Raw genomic sequence first — 18356 nt, 5'->3', positions numbered from 1 at the left:
CCCAGCCCCACAGGATGAGGCCCAGAACAGGAATAAATCATTCCCCGGTGTCTGAGCACACACTTGAACAAGGTTCAGAGAAGTGGTTTCACACGAGAGGCTGCCCAGCCCCAGCTGTATCCTCCCCTCTTGATTTCAGAGTGATTTCCAGAATTATTCCCCCTCTTTCAGTCATTTTCAGCAGACCAGAAGTCGGTCCTGAAGTGATTGTGCTGCTGATTTCAGATTGCGGTCTGATTTCAGCAGACCAGAAGTCAGTTCCACACAAGTGATTGTGCTGCTCTTTGCATCCTCCCCAAGCCCAGTTCTGTGCCCTGACACAGACACCAAACCCAAAGGGATTTTAGGAAATTAACTGATTATTATTTCAGATCTAGTGCTGATTTTGCTGAGAAGTCCTTTCCCATTGCCTCACGGCAAAATCAGCACCAGATCTGAAACAACATTAAAGTCCTGACAGGAGCAGGCACAATAAACAGAGATAAGTGGAATGCTGCAAGATGGCATTTTGTTAATAAAATTAAAAAAAAAAAAATTAAAGAAAAAGGTCAGAGTTTACTGAATGAAACCACTGACCCTTGCTGGCACTGGAATGGGAAAAATTATCAAAATGTTTTCATTTTGTATTTCAAATTATAACTCAAGATTAAGTAAAAGTATTAAAAAAACAGGTATTGAAATGGTGTCTTTTTCTCAGCACCACCCACCAACAAAACTCAAGGACTTTTAGTTTTGCTAGTGAACAAATAATTCAATTACTCACCCAGCACTAACGTGAGGGCAAAGAACCAGAGCATTCTCTGCCACTGGCACAGGGGAGATTTAGGTGGGTAATTCCATTAGCACCCTGCAAGTCCCTTCACATAAATCTTTGTGGCAGTAATGAGGAAATGAGGCATCAATAATATAAGAAATTTGGTTCCTTAGCTCCACTCGAGGATCTCAAGCAAGGACATCTCAGATTTCCCACCTCTGCCAAGGCACAGCTTGGGCATCCCTAAATCTTCACTTAGGGCTGCACTGCAGTGGTTTACAGGTCTCACAGAGGAAGAAAGGAAATGTAAAACCTAGCAAGTAACAAGAAACACAAGTGCCATTTCCTCAGCATTCACAAATTAGGATGCTCTGTCAGGACCCAGGACATCCCTCTGGCTGTCCTGAGCAGCCAAGATTCCTGCCAGGGGTCTTGGAGACCCTGGCATAGAGCCCAAAATGCCCCTGTGGGTTTGATTATGACCCGTGGAGCAAATTACCAACGTTATATGAAGATCAGCAAGCCACAACAGCTTAAGTGGAATATTAGTGAAGTTATCACAGGGTGGAAAAGTAGATTTAGGGGTTTTTAGAATGGGAGTTCAGGAGGCAAAATGGAGGGAACTGGGCATGTCCAGCCTTTCTCCTTCTTCTTCTTGGCCTCCATCTTCTGCTGTGATGTTGTCACTTACAGATTGGTTTAGAGTCGAAGCTCACTGTCTAACAGAGGTGATAGGTATTGGAAAATAATTGTAAACATTATATATGTAGTTTTTAGTATAAAAAGATAACACTGCAGGCAGGCAGAGTGCCGTGGACTGTCTTGCTGAGCTGACCTCGGCAGAGCAGGAGAAAATTTTTGATAGATAAGATACAATAAACAACCTTGAGACTGAGAAATGAAGAGCCCTGACTCCTCCTTCGACCGCTGGGCTGGGAAGAGAGACTTTGGAACTTTTCTCGGGGTCACTCTGACCAGCTGGAGATGCCGACATGCTCCTACAAGCTGTGCATGAAATGACACAGTGAAAAGGAAGAGAAGGAGTTAAGCACTCGGGAGCGAGCAGATCTGCCCCGTGCAGCGAAGGCACAAAAGCTTTTTGACTCTGCCACATCCTCACCGAGCCATCCCGGTGTCGCAGGCATTGTTTCATCTCCTTATCGGCTCCGCACACCGCCGGCGGCGCTTCCCGGGCAGGCAGGGATGGAGGGATCCCCCGGGATGCTCGGGATGCTCACACACACGCACACAACACACACACAGCCCTGGCAGGATGAAAGCGATCCCCGCCCCTGCCCATCTCCCTGCGCGCTCTCCCTCTACAGACCTGCACAATGGGGAGAAAAGGAGCGGGTTTGGCTTTTAAGTTAGGAAAAGTAGTGTGGCGGCTGGGGGGGAAAGAAAGGAAAAAAAGGGGGGGAAAAAGGGGGGAGGGGAATCAAAAAAGAAGAAAAGAGGGAGAAAAAAGGAAAGAAAGAAAAAAAGAAAAAAGAAAAAAAGAGGGAGAAAGGGGGCGAAAAAGGGGGGAAGGTAAAAAAAGGGGGGAAGGTAAAAAAAGGGGGGAAGGTAAAAAAAGGGGGGGCGAAATGAAAAAAGAAAAGTGGGGAAAAAAAGGGGAAGGGGGAAAAAAAAGGGGAAGGGGGAAAAAAAAGGGGAAGGGGGAAAAAAAAGGGGACGGGGGAAAAAACAAAATGGGAAAGAAAAAAAAAACAAAATGGGAAAGGAAAAAAAAAACAAAATGGGAAAGGAAAAAAAAAACAAAATGGGAAAGGAAAAAAAAAACAAAATGGGAAAGGAAAAAAAAAACAAAATGGGAAAGGAAAAAAAAACAAAATGTGAAGGGAAAAAAAAAACAAAATGGGAAAGGAAAAAAAAAACAAAATGGCAAAGGAAAAAAAAAAAGGAAAAGAAAAAAGGAAAAAAGCTGGGTGCTGTTCCTGTGGTGGGTCTTCCCAGGAAAGCTCGGTGTCTTGGCCTGCAAGACCTACAGAGAGATAGGACCCGCCAGATAAAATACTTCATGTTTCCCAGCATCTGCTGCTACACAATCACACCAAGCTTGTTTACAATTGAAATCACAAATTGCTCCCAATATTGGTCTTACCTAAAAAAGACGACCTCTCTCTGGTGCTTCAAAGGGCAAATAAAATAGCAAGTAACTGAATGACAGACAACTACTTTTCCACTTTCCTGCAATTTCTGTGTGCAAGGCCACAAGGTGCACCTCCCATGGAAGGGCAGGAGTTCAGCTGAAGGAAAGGACAGCAGACAGCCAGGGCTAATGGGAGAGGACCACAGAACCCTGCACATATTCCCTTCTTCAGTACCTGGAAGGATTTTTCCCCCTAATTTTGAAGGGGAAGGAGTGTTGTGGTGGCTAGATGAGTTTTTGGCTCTACAATGCACTCTCTCTCTCTTTTTTTCCAAAGATAGTGGAGGGAAACCCAGACCAAAATAGCAAATTTAGTTCTTGATGTCTCTTCCTCCCTACCTATCAATGTTCCTCACTTATGACTTTGACTTTCACAATTTCAAATGAACTTCTGATTGTGCTTCAAGCCTTCAGGAGAACATTAAGGAGAGATACATCTGGATACTGGATCACAGATCCAGCACTGTTCTGCTGGCCTGCTCACTTTAAACTTTGATCCTCTTCTCAGTGTGAGATGCAAAAGCAGTTAACAAAGGAAAATTCCTCTCCCATCCCAGCCCCAAATCCTCAACTCTTTCCTGCTGGCTGGATGTGAGTCCACACCTCAACCTGGCAGGAACAACTTCCCCATGTTGTGCTGTCATCACTGCACTAAGCCAAGCAACTGGAAGAAAAAATGGCATAATGCATTTCCTTCCCATTCAGCTAAGTCTGGGGGGGTTGAGACATATTATGAGTGTTTATTTTTGCCTTCCCAGTGCTGCTACTACTACTCAGGAAAAAAAGCTTTGCAATTAGCTCAACCTTTGCAAGAGGCCCAGAAGATGCAACTGAAGCTCTCCTGGTCCATCCTTCCATCTCTTGTCCAGGCATGGATTAACACAAGTCCAGCAGCAATTACAGGGCCCTGCCTTCACACAGGAGACATGCAAGGGCTGTGGCTGCAGCTGTCCTGGCCCCAGCTTGGCTAAAGGCTTGGCTGGATCTGGTTTGAGCAGTGCTGTGCCTCTCCCCAAAGACCCAGAGTATTGTGTTTGCTGGGAAATGCCTGACAAAGGCAGGAATGGTGAATCTGACTCCATGTTCTCAGAAGGCTAATTTATTATTTTATGATACTATATTATATTAAAGAATACTGAACTATACTAAAGAATACAGAAAGGATACTTACAGAATGCTAAAAAGATAATAATGAAAACGTGTGACTCTTTCCAGAGCCCCAACACAGCTTGGCCCCAATTCACCAATCAGTCAAAACAACTCACACCAGAATCCAATGAAACAATCACCTGTGGGTAAACAATCTCCAAACACATTCCACGTGAGCAAAACACAGGAGAAGCAAATGACAAAAGAATTGTTTTCCTTTTCTCTGAGGCTTCTCATCTTCCCAGGAGAAAATCGTGGGTGAAGGGAATTTTTCAGAGAATGTGAATGCCAGACCAGAGCCCTGCTAGAGCAGCTCAGCCTCCTCTCTCAACGTGTTTATCACTTTGGGCTTTATATAACATTTTTGCAACTATGTTGGCAGCTCCAGAATTTAATTGCATTTCTCATGGTATTGGGTGGTGGTTTTAATGAAAGCTGCTGCTCCTGGGGAATGAAGGGATCCTGGTGTTCATACAATATCAATTAAGTCTTCTAATTGAAGCTGCAACCTGAGAACACCCAGCAAGAAAATCCTCAAGGATGGAAATCTGAAGGTAAATAAAAAGACCCCTCTTCCTTCCCTGTGCAATTTTTGTGTAAGAAAATGCTCTCAGGGTTTTCAAACTAATGACATGGGAGGCCTGAGTCACACGTACAAAGCTTCAGTTTAGACACCCTAATATTAATGTAGAACTGGCTGGCAGAGAGAGAAGATAACAATGGCTTTAAGCATTAATAATGGCTTATTTTTCCACTAATACTAAGATTAAAGCACTTGAGAGCAGGTAAAACACATACCTTGTCAGCAGCCATTGGAAGCAGGGTGACATGAGACAGTTTAACAGCCAGGCAGAATTACCAGCTGCATCCCTTTGACATTGCTGCATCACTAGGCTGTGAATTCAGTAGGATTTGGGGATTACAGGGCAGCTCTGGAGTATCTGCAATAGAAGAAAAACACACCTGAAGTTTAAATGACAGCCAGAGCACTGTGAGTTATATCAAGTTTAGCTCTGGAAATTAATATCCCACCCTTTCCTAAATCTTGGAGCCTAGGAGTCAGTAAGGAATAAAACCTGCAGTATTTATGATTTAATGGGAAAGGGTTTGTTTTCACAATTCCAGCTGGCTTGGAGAGGAAGGGAATAAGGATGGCCAGAGTCTCATATTCTAACTGTGAATGATGATTCCTTTCCCTCATTGTTTTCTGTTTAATAAATGCAAGTTGAAAAGGCAGTTTTCCTTATATTTACACACCCACACAGTTAATTGGAAGTAAAAAGATGTCTGTTTATGGCCAGGAGTGCTACTCCCATTTGGGAGAAACTGGTTATTGTGCAAAATTCATGTAATTGGTTTCCATAGCCCAAAGCATATCAGGAATAATTTCTTAGAGCAGAGGAGCAGATTTATGCTGAAGTGTCCCTTGAAATTTCTCATTCAAAGAGCTGATGGCTCTAATGACTGCCTTCAAATTGCTATCAGTAAAAGTCTATTCAAAAATGAAATTCAGCGTGCAATTTGGCAAACAGCTGTACGCTCCCAGCCTCCAGCCCCTAATCTAATCTGGGCTCTAATTTCTCTTTGTGTAGATTTGCAATGTACACTGGCTTGATCTTAATAAGGCCATTAGCACAAGGAGATTTGCTCAGGCCCATGAGTGCCTGCAGAGGGAGATCCTGGGTGCTGTTGGCTGGCACTGGGCCAGCCCCATCCCTCACCAGTGTCATTCAGGTCTGTCACATTCCCATTTTCTGAAAAATCCCCTTGCCCAGGATTTTCTCCTGGGAAGCCTCAGAGAAAAATGAAAACAATATTATCTCATTTGCTTCTCCTGTGTTTTGCTGCTTTGGAGATTGTTTATCCAGCATGTGAATGTTTTGACTTAATGACCAATCACAGTCAGGCTGTGTTGGGAGTCTGGAGGCAGTCACGAGTTTTTCATTATTATCTTTTAGTCTTCTGTAAGTATCCTTTCTCTATTCTTTAGTATGGTTTTAGTACAGCAGAATAGAATAGAATAGAATAGAATAGAATAGAATAGAATAGAATAGAATAGAATAGAATAGAATAGAATAGAATAGAATAGAATAGAATAGAATAGAATAGAATAGAATAGAATAGAATAGAATAGAATAGAAGCCTCCTAAGAACATGCAGTCAGATTCATAATTTCCTCCCTTTGACGGGGCTCTCAGAAAATACCACACAGGTATGAAGGGCTACATGGATTTTCCCTCTTCCCAGCAGGTCTCTGGCTGACTCCAGCACACAAAGCTCAGTCCCAGCTCAGCCCAGCCTGTGCCTGGCATGCTGAGCCAGAATGGGGAGCTGCTTCCAAGGCCTGGGAGAGCCTCCCTCTCCCCAGGCAGCCAGCATTTCTCCTGATGCATTCCCTGCTGACCCAGAGCCACCCTGACAGCAGTGCAAGAGTCAGCGAATTCCCTGCTCTTCCATTGCCCCTTCCCTTGGGAACCAGCCACCCTCATTCTGCACAAGGAGCTGCATCTGATGAAATTGAATCAAATGTCTGTGTTTACGAGACGTTTTGACCAACAAATCATTTTCCCTGTCAGGCTGAGATACGACAATGATGATAACTCAAATTTCTCTGGTCAAATGATTCTGGAAAGCTTTTCTGCCATTACAGTCCGTGAATGTCAATGGGTTTATCGAAGTGCAGGCAAAGACTGATGGCAACACTTTCTGCATCTGCTTTTCCCACCACAGAGCTCTCTGCAATGCTGCCTGGCAGGTCTGCCCCAAGAAAGGAGGAAGGAAGACACTGGATATTATTCTTATGATTTGCACTGTATTGAATTTATCTTTGTTTTGCCCATTAAGAACAGGTTGCAGAAGATGCCTCTATGAGTTAAACATTGAATTAATTTCCTTCTGTAAAGAGAGATGTCCCTGGAATACTGAGGTGTCTAAGCAACTGAAGTATACTTCCAGAGTAAGTAATGGCACTACTATTAAAATAAAATTAAAAACAACATCATTAGAAAACATAAAACCCTGTAACAGAGTTGCAACTCATTGAAGTAAATGAGTGAATGCAAATCCTGACTTTAAGCTTTATCTGCCAGCTGTTTCTGGGACAGGAGCCCCAAAATTTCCTTGTGGGAAAGTCCAGGAGCTTACCACTGCTGCCACATTTAGCCTGCACCATCCAGAGACAGCTTTGAGCTACATTTTGAAGCTTTGCTTTGCAAATATAAAATATTGAACTGGCTGGTTTTGCTGTTTGAACCCTTTCACCCATCTTTAAAATGGAGAGAGTGTGGCAGTTCTGCTTAGCATAGAGCAACAAAAGAGGTGAGGAGAGCCCAGACATTATGTTGAGCTACCATCCATCACTCCATATCTTTGCCTTCCTGTTTTTTAAGTACGGCTGCACTGCCTCCTTCCGTGGCTCCTTCTCTGCTTATTTTCTTTCCAGGGAGATATCACAAGGAAATGAGGAAAGCAGAAAGGGAGAACAAAAAAGGCACAGCACAGAACATTCCTCTGCATGGAAGGAGGAGGAAGGGGGAGAAGGAGGAGGAAAACCTGGAAAGGGTACAAGGCTGAATAAGGCAGTGGGAAAAAGAAATGCAACAGCTGGATTTGCTGGGTGAGAAAGGAATATACCAGCAAACTGCAAACTAGCCCCAAAAGATCATTCCTGGAGGAATTAAGTGGAAATATGAAGAAACTAAATATTGATAAGAATACAGTGTAAGTAAAGCAACAGGGTAAACAGGCAGAGCTACAGTGAAAAAACACAGATAATTCTCCTTATTAAAAAAGACATTTTTTTTTGTTGGAGGAAAGTAGCAAAGACTATCAACAAAGCAATTTCAACTAGAAGTCACTGAAACCACTGGAAGCTTTTGCAGTGTCTTACACAGACTGTACCAGACCTTCAGCCCTTCTTGAGCAAATAATTGTGAGATGAGCCAGGTGTGCAAACAGCCATGGGCTGCTCTTATGTTATCTTCAACAATGCAAAAATAATCCATGATGTAGAATTTAAGATTCCTCATTCATGCCTATTAATTTCCATGTTTCTCTGTGTGAAGAAAACTGGCCCAAATTTACTTTGTAGTCCGGAAACAGAGTTGGGACCAATGCTTATCATCCTTGTTGCAAAGATGGAAAACCTTAGAGGAGTTCAGGTATGTGGATCTCTGCAGCACTGAGGTGTCAGGGGTCGTGACAGTGTTCACAGGGGTTCTTGGATGAGGGAAGAGACGAGGATCTGACTCCATGTTTCAGAAGGCTTGATTCATTATTTTATCATATATATTATATTAAAACTATACTAAAAGAATAGAAGAAAGGATTTCATCAGAAGACCAGCTAAGAATAGAACAGGAAAGAATGATAAAGACAGCTGTCTTGGACTCTGTCTGAGCCAGCTGGGCTGTGATTAATTACAAACATTCCAACATGGGCCAATCACAGATGCACCTGTTGTATTCCACAGCAGCAGATAATCAATGTTTACATTTTGTTCCTGAGGCCTCTCAGCTTTTCAGGAGGAAAAATCCTAAGGAAAGGATTTTCCATAAAAGATGTCTGCGACAAGGGGAGTCACTTTGCTTTCACTCCCTCTCCAGCACACGTCTGTGCAGAACAGGCACCCAAAAGAGGAGCTCCTTGGCAGGAGGGTCAGGGACAACTGATCCAATTCTAGATTTTGGGCAGCTGAAGGTACCAAGCTGTGTTGGTGAGGGCTGGGAATGTGCTGCTCTTTGGTAGCCACCAGTTAAAAAAAAATCCCTGCTTTGGTCTAAGTGTGTGCAAACAAAACCCTTCATGAGTCACCTTCCTCAGGCACCTTCTGTCTGTAGTCAGCATGAGTTTTCTGTCACCCCACCACAGCACCTGCCATTATCTGCTGCAAGAAAGGCCTGACACAAGGGGACTTGCTAAACAAAAAGTTTAGCAAGGGAGAAACTTAATTATTCCTACTGCAGACTAAAGAGGGTGAAAGGATTTTCTACACCTGGGGAATTCAGCATTGTACCCTGCTGCTGCAGTTTTGCCCCTTCTAGTAATAATTTGTTATCTCAGAGATACTACCACCATTGCTACAGTCTTACTTTTTAAAAAGAATTTTTAAAAAATATTCTCTGTTGTCACCCTGGTTTTTAAAGATTTTCTAAGCCTTCTGATGTTGACATTCTTGTAGCAAACTTTCTCACACACTTTCTGTAAATAACTCATTGTTTTGCATTCATTTATGGAGGAGGAGAAATTTGATGGACATGGTCTGTACAGTGTCATTGGAGAGGTAGCACTGTCACCCTCCAATCCACTGCCACTTTTGGAAAACTATAAATGTTAGAGAAAATAAACTTCCCTTTTTTCTTCACCTTGAGAACAGCAGTGTGCGCTTCTGTTCTTTCGTGTCCTATAGCAACACTGCAGTAATATTTCAAAAACAACAAATGCACTTATGATGATACAGTAAGAAAACTCTCCAAGTGCTTCCAGAGCCAGGGAGATTGATAGACCTTGCCATAGTCTGTGGGAACTTGGCCTTCATTAGGTCAAGCTAAATTACCTTACAAATAACTTAGCCTCTACCACAGCTCCTTGGTTCTGAACTGATAGATTATGCAGCCATTAATCAGCTCCAGGCCTGGCCTTTGCTTTTGACTTCTAGAAGGTAAACTTATTCCATGCTGCTCCTCTTACTGAGTTTCTCAGATACATTCATACTCATAAAATAAAAAGTAAAAAGGAAAACAAATCTCATTCCCTGCTAAGCACTGATGATTTCTCATGCTTCACGAAAGACTGAACACACCTTGTAATAAATTTGTTTGTAATGCACCAGTTTCATTTTGCCTCCTCCCAAGGAAGCAGATTTCAGTTTGAGGAGCTGGAAGACATGAGAGATTATTTATGGCTGTTTGTCTGGCTCTATAGTCAGCTGCAGAGCCATAAATTTGGAAGACAGACAGTAACCGATGTTCAGTTAATTTCCTGGAAAGTCTGAAAACTTTGTTCTGGGTGATCACTCACAAAGCGATAATAACAATAAAATGACCCAAGATGGCCAAACCAAATTTGTTAGTTTTGATAAAGATAATTTTTATCAGAGCTCTGTAGGACTTCATTCACTGATCCAACACCATTCCCTACATATAACGAGTGAAAATTCACTTTCATAGCCTGATCAGATTTGTTTGGCCTGGACTCCTGTAGCTGTGTTTAGCTCTCAGATGCACGTCTTTAATAAGAAATACCTTCATATCCAAGGGCTGAATTTCACCCAGAGAGGTTGTTCAATGAGAATTCATTCAAAGGTCATGGCCTTATCACTCAGTTCTGCTCCAGCTCCCCACAGATGGTGGGTACACACTTGAAATAAAGTTCTGACTTTCCATCACTGTCATAAAATGAGTTGTAGAACCACCCTTTCTTCATTTGTCTTACTTAAAAATATATCTTCTGGCTCATAGGAAAAAAAAAAAAAGGAAAACTCACATCCATAGGTGATTAATGAACCTGCAGATTTAGTCAATAGCCTTCCAGGGGCCTTTCTACCCAAAGTCCTGCTTCATTTGCTGCCCTTTGTATTAACAAATTTTGTGATTTCTACATTAAGCCTAAAGTATCTGGCACAGATCCAGAAAGAGAATTTAGGTATTTTCTAAAGGACCAGCTCTCTACAGGACACATGGAAAACCATTTTATGGATATTTCCCATAATGGATTAAAGATTTTTACATGAAAAACTCAAAAAAATAGTATTTCAATTTCTCATTTCTTACCAAATACTTCTTGTTCTATTTGACTTCAAAAAATCAAAATGCAAATGAGACAATATTAATTCCAGCTGTTTCCTCTTCCTATCCATGGGTAATTTTCATAATAATAAGTGAAACATTACCATTTGGTTCTTGCCCTTCCCCAATTAGTCTTTTCTTTATTAGACCCAGCTCTAGCCTCATGAGATCCTTATTGTTTTCTAAAAATACATCTTACCCAATTCACAGTGGGGGAAACTTCAAGCTTTTAAAGCTAAAACCAGAAGACAAAGGACAACACCAAAAACAGGAGCAAGAAGGAAAAAGCTTGCTATTCTGTTTTTTTCTGCTTGTTTGGGTTTGTTGTGGGGTGTTTGGCTTGTTTTTAAATGCCACCTCTATCATTCCTGGAGAGAAGCAGAGGACAGTGCCTGTTTTATGGTTGGGGACTGTTGTACAGCACTGACTTTCATCCAGTCTTACATGACTTGAGTGTTCAGCAGTTTGAATACAGCTCAAGCAGCCCTAGAGCTGGGGATGTGCACTACAGATCTGTACCTCTCTGCTTGCACAAATCTCCAAGTGTCTCCTACCTATCTGCAAAGCAGAAATAGGCTTTCAAAACCTTTGCAGGCAGTGTGAGGGATGCGTTTCCAGAGGAGGGACGCTCCATTTGGAGAAACTCCATAACCAATAGAATTTTTTTTTTTTCCACACTCAGATGCACTTTCTGGGCTATCTCTGGCCAGGCTGTCAAAGCTGTTTAGCACCCAAAAGAGTCAGCTGGCCTAGAAGCTCCACTGCTAATTTTAGTGGCTAAATGAGAGCCGACCTCAATCATGCGAGCGAGCTCTTTGGGAAAGTCTGGCCACAAAGCTTTCATCTCAACTGACTGCTCCTCAAGCAACCAGCAAATGCCTTCTGACACTGTCCTCCTACTTCTGTGCCCTCACACATGCACTTTGCTTATTTATAGAACGTGTGAGCTTCACATACATCAGGCCGAGTTCCTCGGGACCGAGGTCGCGCTTGGTTTTGCGCAGTGCGGCCGATGGTTCTCCAGGCTCAGAGCAAAGGCTTGCTCTGCCCTCCTGCTCTGCAGCTCCCACTTAACCCAGATCCAGCAATATTTCTGGAAGCAGTAAGAACTAACAGCAGCAGGAGGGAAGAAGCTGATGAGCTGGTGTGCTTCTGCCATGCAGGAATGGGAGCGGAGGGGAAATCCCACTGTGTCTGCTGCAGAAAATGTGCTCCAGCCACCTGCAAGGACTGTGGAATTTGGAAAGGTCTGCAATGCATTCCTGCCTTGCTTGAGGGCTGGGAGATGCCAGGGCAGAACAGCAGAGCCTGTCTCCAAAGTACAGGGTATTTAGTGTTGGAAACACAGCCTTAACTCCTACCTCAAATAAAATTGCACTTGTGCTCCAACAGTAAAACACAACAAACAGCAAATGAAATTCACACCTGCACAACAAAACAGTTCTACCCGTTGATTTAGTGGAAGTAACCAACAGCAGAAATTTGAGTTGGTTTAGTGGAACTAAACAGCAGAAATTTAAGTTTACTATTTACCCACAAACCTATGTTTACTACATTTATTACAAACCCAATTTTACTATTAGAGATTAGGGGAAGAAAAAGAAAAATTTCTACTTTTTAGAGCTACTTGCAATTTTTTTTGTATTCTAGGCAGTAACATAAATTAGCATAGACAAACCCCATGTGACAATGCATCAGCCTCCATGCAAAGATGGGCACACTACTTTTTGCAGGTGCAAACAACTGAACAGAGAAAAGAAGCCATCATCATGCAAGTATCCCTCTTCATCAGATGTAGGCAGGCAAGAAAATTCCCTTTGTCTAAGGCCACAGTGCGTTTTGGTGGGCACTGAGCTCTCAGGCAGCTCAATCATCACCTAAATAAGCCCTAATTGTCATTCCCAAATGCTTTGAAACTGTATTGCCTGCTGCTGGCACTCCAAAAGTTTTGCCTCTGGAGATATCAGGGAAAAGAAACCGTACAAGATCATTTGCAATTAGACGCAACAACCCCGCGCCCAACTGGGACAAACTGGTGTCAGGGGTAAAAATAACATCAGCCCAAATGGTAAGTGCCTGTAGGTTTGTCAGGAATTGAATGTGCAGCAGCAAGGCAGCAGTTATTAGAGGCTCTGATCAGCAAAGCAGACAATCATTTGCCTTGTTACCGTGCTGCCTGCCCGTGTGAGCAGCATCAAACAAGCATTGAAAGACACCCCGCTCGCCCCTGAAGGGAACACGGGTGGGGAGTATCTGAAAACCTCCTTGTTAACAAGCTAACCTTTGAGTCTGCTGAGGAGGCAAGGAGGCATTTACCAGACACTCTATCAATAATTATGGAAGGAAAAATCGTAGCTCATTGTCTGTCCCAGTGTGGGGAGATAAACAAGGCAGGCCTGGGGTGAGCTGCTCTCCCGTAGGCAACAGCTGCCAAAAAGGCAATTATCCATGGAGATGCTCAGTCCAGGGATGATGTGTTTGGAAACCACCACAAAGTCCTCCTGCTGGTAATGGGAGTCTCTGTGGCATATCTCCCCTCAGGGACCCTGAAATATCCCGGTAAACAGCAACCTGAAATGAGTGGGCAGTGGCATTGCATACCAGGGCTGAAGGCCCAAACACCATGATTTCTGTTCCCTGGAGCTGTGCTGTTTCCCCAAGGCCCTTTGAACCCCTTTGATGGAGACCTACTTTTAAGCAGAAGGTAGTAACTCAATTTCCTATTTTTTATATTTCTCTCTCCTGTGTCACCCTGGAGGACTTAAAAAACTAATTATGCTCCAGCATGCAGCCACCCACTTTTGTTACAAGCCTAAATCCTGTTCCCATTTATAGCCTAACTCCATTTTGTCACCAGCCTCACTGCAAGGAAGGAGGGAGAGCCCACCTGAGCCTGCACCAGACTCCCTGGGTGTTGCTACCCTACTCCAGCTCAGCCTTTGCATCAAACCACCAGTTCTCTTTTCAATTAATTGTGGGTATCATAGTGGTTGACAGGACAACCTCACTACCAAGGGATAATTTAATATGACTAGACCGTAATCAAAGTGTTAATAGCCTCAAAATTTAATCTGTGCAGAAGCAGGCTTTATAAAATGGAAAGGATAACCAGGGCCCAGATGAAAAATGTTAGTTGTAACATTTCAGCTAGTTGTAATAGAATAATTAGTTGTGATATCCAGAAATAAAAATTACACTGCTTTGAGTTCCAGGACGTGTGCCAAAAAGGGGCTGTTAGTCACAGTGATGAAGAGCAGTTATGCAGTCCATTATCTCATGAACTGCAAGGCCCAGAAATGAATCCTGCATGTCACAGGAAAATTGAGACTCTGCATTTTCAGCAATACACAGCTTTTTGGTTTAGCCCTTAAACCAGATCCTTTCTCACTGTTGGAATGATGTGCTTTCCCATTCAGGGAAAGGTGTCCTCAGAAGCCCTCCTGGCTGAGCTTCATTCTCCCTCTGGGCATGGTCCCAACTTCTCCCTCCTGTGGCAGATGAAGCTCACCCCTGGCATCCCCACTTGCTCCCTTCCACCATCCTCACCAGTCTTGTGGAGGGGAAAAAAAAAAACCCCAAAACCCTCAAAACTACATTAAATCCCAAAAAACCCCTTTTTCTGGCTTTTCCTTGTAGGGCCAGGATGCTGGATGATGGTTTGGCTGCCTCCATCCACAGGTGTTGCATCCTCATGGGGTCAGGCAGCCCCTGCTGTTCCCTAGCTCAGTGTTCACGGCCAAATGCCTCAATCACAGAATGACAGAATTTGTTAGGCTGGAAGGGAGCTTGAAGCTCATCTTGTTCCAACTTCCCTGCCAGGGCAGGGCCACCAGAGCAGGCTGCTCAGAGCCCCAGCCAATCTAATCCCCTGTAATGCAGCAACACACTTCTAAACCCTGAATGCACAAGGCAGCAATAAAGCTGGTGTTCAACATCACAGTCAGAAAGCAAGAGGCTGTACAGAAACAAAAACTGATGTGACCAAATTTTTTTTTCAATTATGAAGTAAGCCAGTTTTTCCCATCCCATTGTTACTCCTCCATTTGCATGACAGACACAGAAACAATTGCTTGACCTGATAGGCATTTAAAAAATTACTTGGAATAATGCCTATATCATAAAAGTTACTTTAAAACCATTTTCTGGTTTTTAGGTAGTGATAAAAAAAATTAAATGCTTTTCCAGGTTGTGGTTATCCATTTCTCCTTCATTTCCTCTGGCATACTTTCTTTTCTTCCTCTTCTTACAGTGCCAAAAAGAAAAAAGGAAGGAGGAGGAAAACTGGTGAAGAAAAGATAACTCCCTCTAGGGAAAACAGGCAGGAAAAAGAGAATAGAAGTAGTGATTTTTTTTTCTTTAAAGAGAAATCACCTGGGATTTAAACAACTGAAACTTTTGTCTCCGTCTCACACACACACATCCCTTCACCCCTTTTTCTTCCTATTGCTGGCTGACATGCACCTTCTGGCAGGCACATAGGTGTAAAACAGCTTGTTTTGCTGCTGGAATCACCAGAAATGCTGTTCCCAAGAGATGTTTTGTGTGGGGATAACATGAGAAGCAAAGCTGTGCTCTGCTGGCCCTTTTCTCACACACACAGCTCTGTTCTGCAGTTCTGCTCCACCTTCCCTGTGTTGTGTATTGGGAAAGTAACCACTAAACACCCCTGGGGAAGCAGAGCCTGGCTCAGAGGCAGTGAAACACTGCAGGCTGCACTTGCACACACACCTGGCTTTTGTGAGCCAACAAATCTCACAATGGCCTCATTTTTCTAGCAATGATGCCTCAGGTGAGGCCTATGTGGCACAGAAAGGAAAAAGGTTAATTTTTCTGGAATTCCCTGCTTATCTGTTTCTTCTCCCTAACCATCTGCCAGTTTCAGACACCTGCTGTAATATATCGGTTTGTCCTGCAGTGGTTCCTGGAGTCTGTCAGCAACCTGAGCAATTTGTATTGTCAGCAAATCATTCATTAACAGAACTATTCAGTTTCAGCTAACTTCAAACTAATTGTGCATTTAATTCCTATCTAGCAAGATCAAATCAATCAAATAAAAAAAAAGGACCATGGGTAAATATCAAAGATCAATAGGTAACAAATGAAACCCTTAATTAAAGTCTTATCTGAATGCTAACAAAAACCCCCCAGTAAAACAGAGGAGATTATTTCATATCAGGTCATTCTGATTATCCTCCTGCTGTTTCCCTGGTTCAACTCTGGAGTACATTTCTGGCATCATGAGAAAACCTCTCTCCCTCCCCAGCTGGCAGAGACCCCATGCAGGCAGTTCAATGCCACTTCCAGGGTAAAGAGTGACCTCACAAAAATGGTATTTTCCTGCACACTTTTCCCAGGGAATTGGGAGCTGCAGCTCCTGACCTTCCTGGCAAGGAGACAATTTTACTGCTGGTTGCTGCTGTTTGTGCAGAAGCATCGAGCTGTTAAAGAGGAAGCAGGAGGTTGTTCCCTCCTGTGTGTCATCAGCAGAGGTAAATAAAATCTCTGCACAGGCCTTTGTGTTGATGAGCTGATTACCTGTTCCTGCCCTTGAAGGTTCAGGCCCTGCGTTGTCCCCAAGCCCTGCAATTGCTTTGGCGCTGTCAGGAGCATGAGAACGTGAGACAAGGAAAGGAAAAGCACTGCAGTTGATTCTAAACTGTGTTCAGGTGCACAACCTTCAACAAAAGCAAGGCCAAACAGATACATCAATAAGTTAAGCTGTTGAGGTCAAAACAGAAAATGAAAAAAACCCCAAACCAATAAATCAGTCTTACCAGATCAATACAGGTGATGTTGGTGAGATCCACAGGCCGTGCTTTGTTGGCAGGGAAGAGCATGGGCTCAGCCTGGAGAAGGTGGCAAATACCACCAACCTCAGGATGCTGCCAAGAGAGCTGAAAGAGCAGAACTCTGAAAGAACAGAACCACCCCCCCAGCACATGGCAGCCAGGCACTGCTCCCTGCTCACAGGCACCAAGGTGACACACCTGGAACAGGAGGAGACCTTGGTGGGGACCATAGACAGGAATGGGACAGACATGGGAAATCCCTGCCAACTTTCCTACCCTCCTACTCCTTTTCCCCACACCCTATTTTTGCCATCACCTGCCAGTCACCTCCCCCTGGCTGCTCCTCTCACCTGAGGGCTCCTGTTCCCACCTGAATGCTGTTGTCTGCATTAGCTCGTTCCTGCATTATTCACCACAGAAGTGCCTTGGTGCAGTGCTGAGTCTGCATAGAGGAGATGGCAACCCTAAATAGAAGTATCTCTAAACTGAAAAAGCATCTTTACATCCAAATACTGAGCTGGACCCCTCATAACACACGTGCATTGATGGGATGTGCTGCCTGTGCTCTTCAAAAATAAATATCAGCTTGGTTACAGCAACTGGGTTTCTCAAAAAATAAATGCACCCAAGGCAATTTACTGTAATAGCTTGTGGTTTAGTAGAATGCTCCAAGTCAGCAGGTTGTTCTTTAGGAAAAAATAAAAATAAGTGACCTACCTGCAAGTATGGTACAATGAGGGCTTTCACCATGCTGGAGTGTGCATTCTTGAGATGTGCTTTCCTATTGATGCCATTCAATAGGAATGAACTTTCAGAGCTCTGAACCTTCAGAGCCAGGGAGGACACCCAGGAGTCTCTCTGATTGTGAGGCCAGAAGTGGCTGGCAGCTGCACAGGAGGTTGCAGAGCCTCTGAACCTTCACCACCAAGCATGGTATGCAAGGACCATGGCTGGATTCAGACCAAGACTGTCAACAGCTTTGGCTCCAGGCACCCTTCTGTTCCTCTGTTTCTGCTGTTCTGCAGTGGCAGTCGTCACAGAACTGCCTTTTACACTGAGCTGAGCAGGACATTAATTGGAAAGTGGTATATGGGTTCCCCTGTGTGCTGCCTGTGTCCTGACCTCATCCTTTGCTTTTGGGACTAATGATCAGACAACCAATTTTATTTCATGCGTGTGCATGAGATATCCCAGCTCTTTGAGCATCCCCTGCACTTTGCCCCTGCAGATCCTGCTGCTGCTCACTGAGCCAGCCTGCAGACAGGCAGGAGGCAGTCCTGGGCAGCTCTCTCCTTTTTTATGCTGCTTCCCACTGCCCTGGGCAGGAAACTGCCAGCAGAGCAAAGCAAGCAGGGCAGAGGCATCAGCATCTCCTGCACATCTGTCCCAGTGCCCAGCTCAGCCCCAGGTGAGGCTGAAGCCAAAACACCTCATGAAGCAGAGGAGAACAGCCACACTCCTGACATAAAAGGCATGCCAAGCTTTCATCTTCTGAGAGGTTAAAAATAAACAGTTTAGCTTTCAGCAAAGTGGTTTGATTAGAGGCAAAGAAAGCTACGCTGATTTCCATGGAAATGGAATATTTTGTTGCCGCTACTTGATCTTGTTGAAACGTATTAAGAACACAAAAGAGTGCAATTTCAATATCTGGAGAGTGGTAGTATACTTTAAGAAATTTAAATTAAATAGATTTCTTTTAAAAGAAAGCTGGCTGATTTTAGTTTCTT

At 43.6% G+C, this 18356-nt stretch overlaps 1 long non-coding RNA gene across 1 annotated transcript in view; it reads right to left on the bottom strand.

Moving 5' to 3' along the window:
- Positions 1 to 16850, bottom strand: part of LOC135446037 (uncharacterized) — a 36717-nt gene extending 19867 nt beyond the window's left edge. The window contains exons 1-2 of the long non-coding RNA XR_010439653.1: positions 16615 to 16850; positions 4854 to 4996 (exon numbers count right to left, since the gene is read on the bottom strand). This is a non-coding gene — a long non-coding RNA (uncharacterized LOC135446037). The remainder of the gene's footprint in view (positions 1 to 4853; positions 4997 to 16614) is intronic.
- Between the last annotated feature and the right edge of the window lie 1506 nt (positions 16851 to 18356).

This window comes from Zonotrichia leucophrys, chromosome 3 (genome assembly GCF_028769735.1).
Source record: "Zonotrichia leucophrys gambelii isolate GWCS_2022_RI chromosome 3, RI_Zleu_2.0, whole genome shotgun sequence".
NCBI lineage: Eukaryota > Metazoa > Chordata > Aves > Passeriformes > Passerellidae > Zonotrichia > Zonotrichia leucophrys.
The sequence above is the reverse complement of the archived record's forward strand: the minus strand, read 5'-3'. Positions and strand labels throughout refer to the sequence as shown.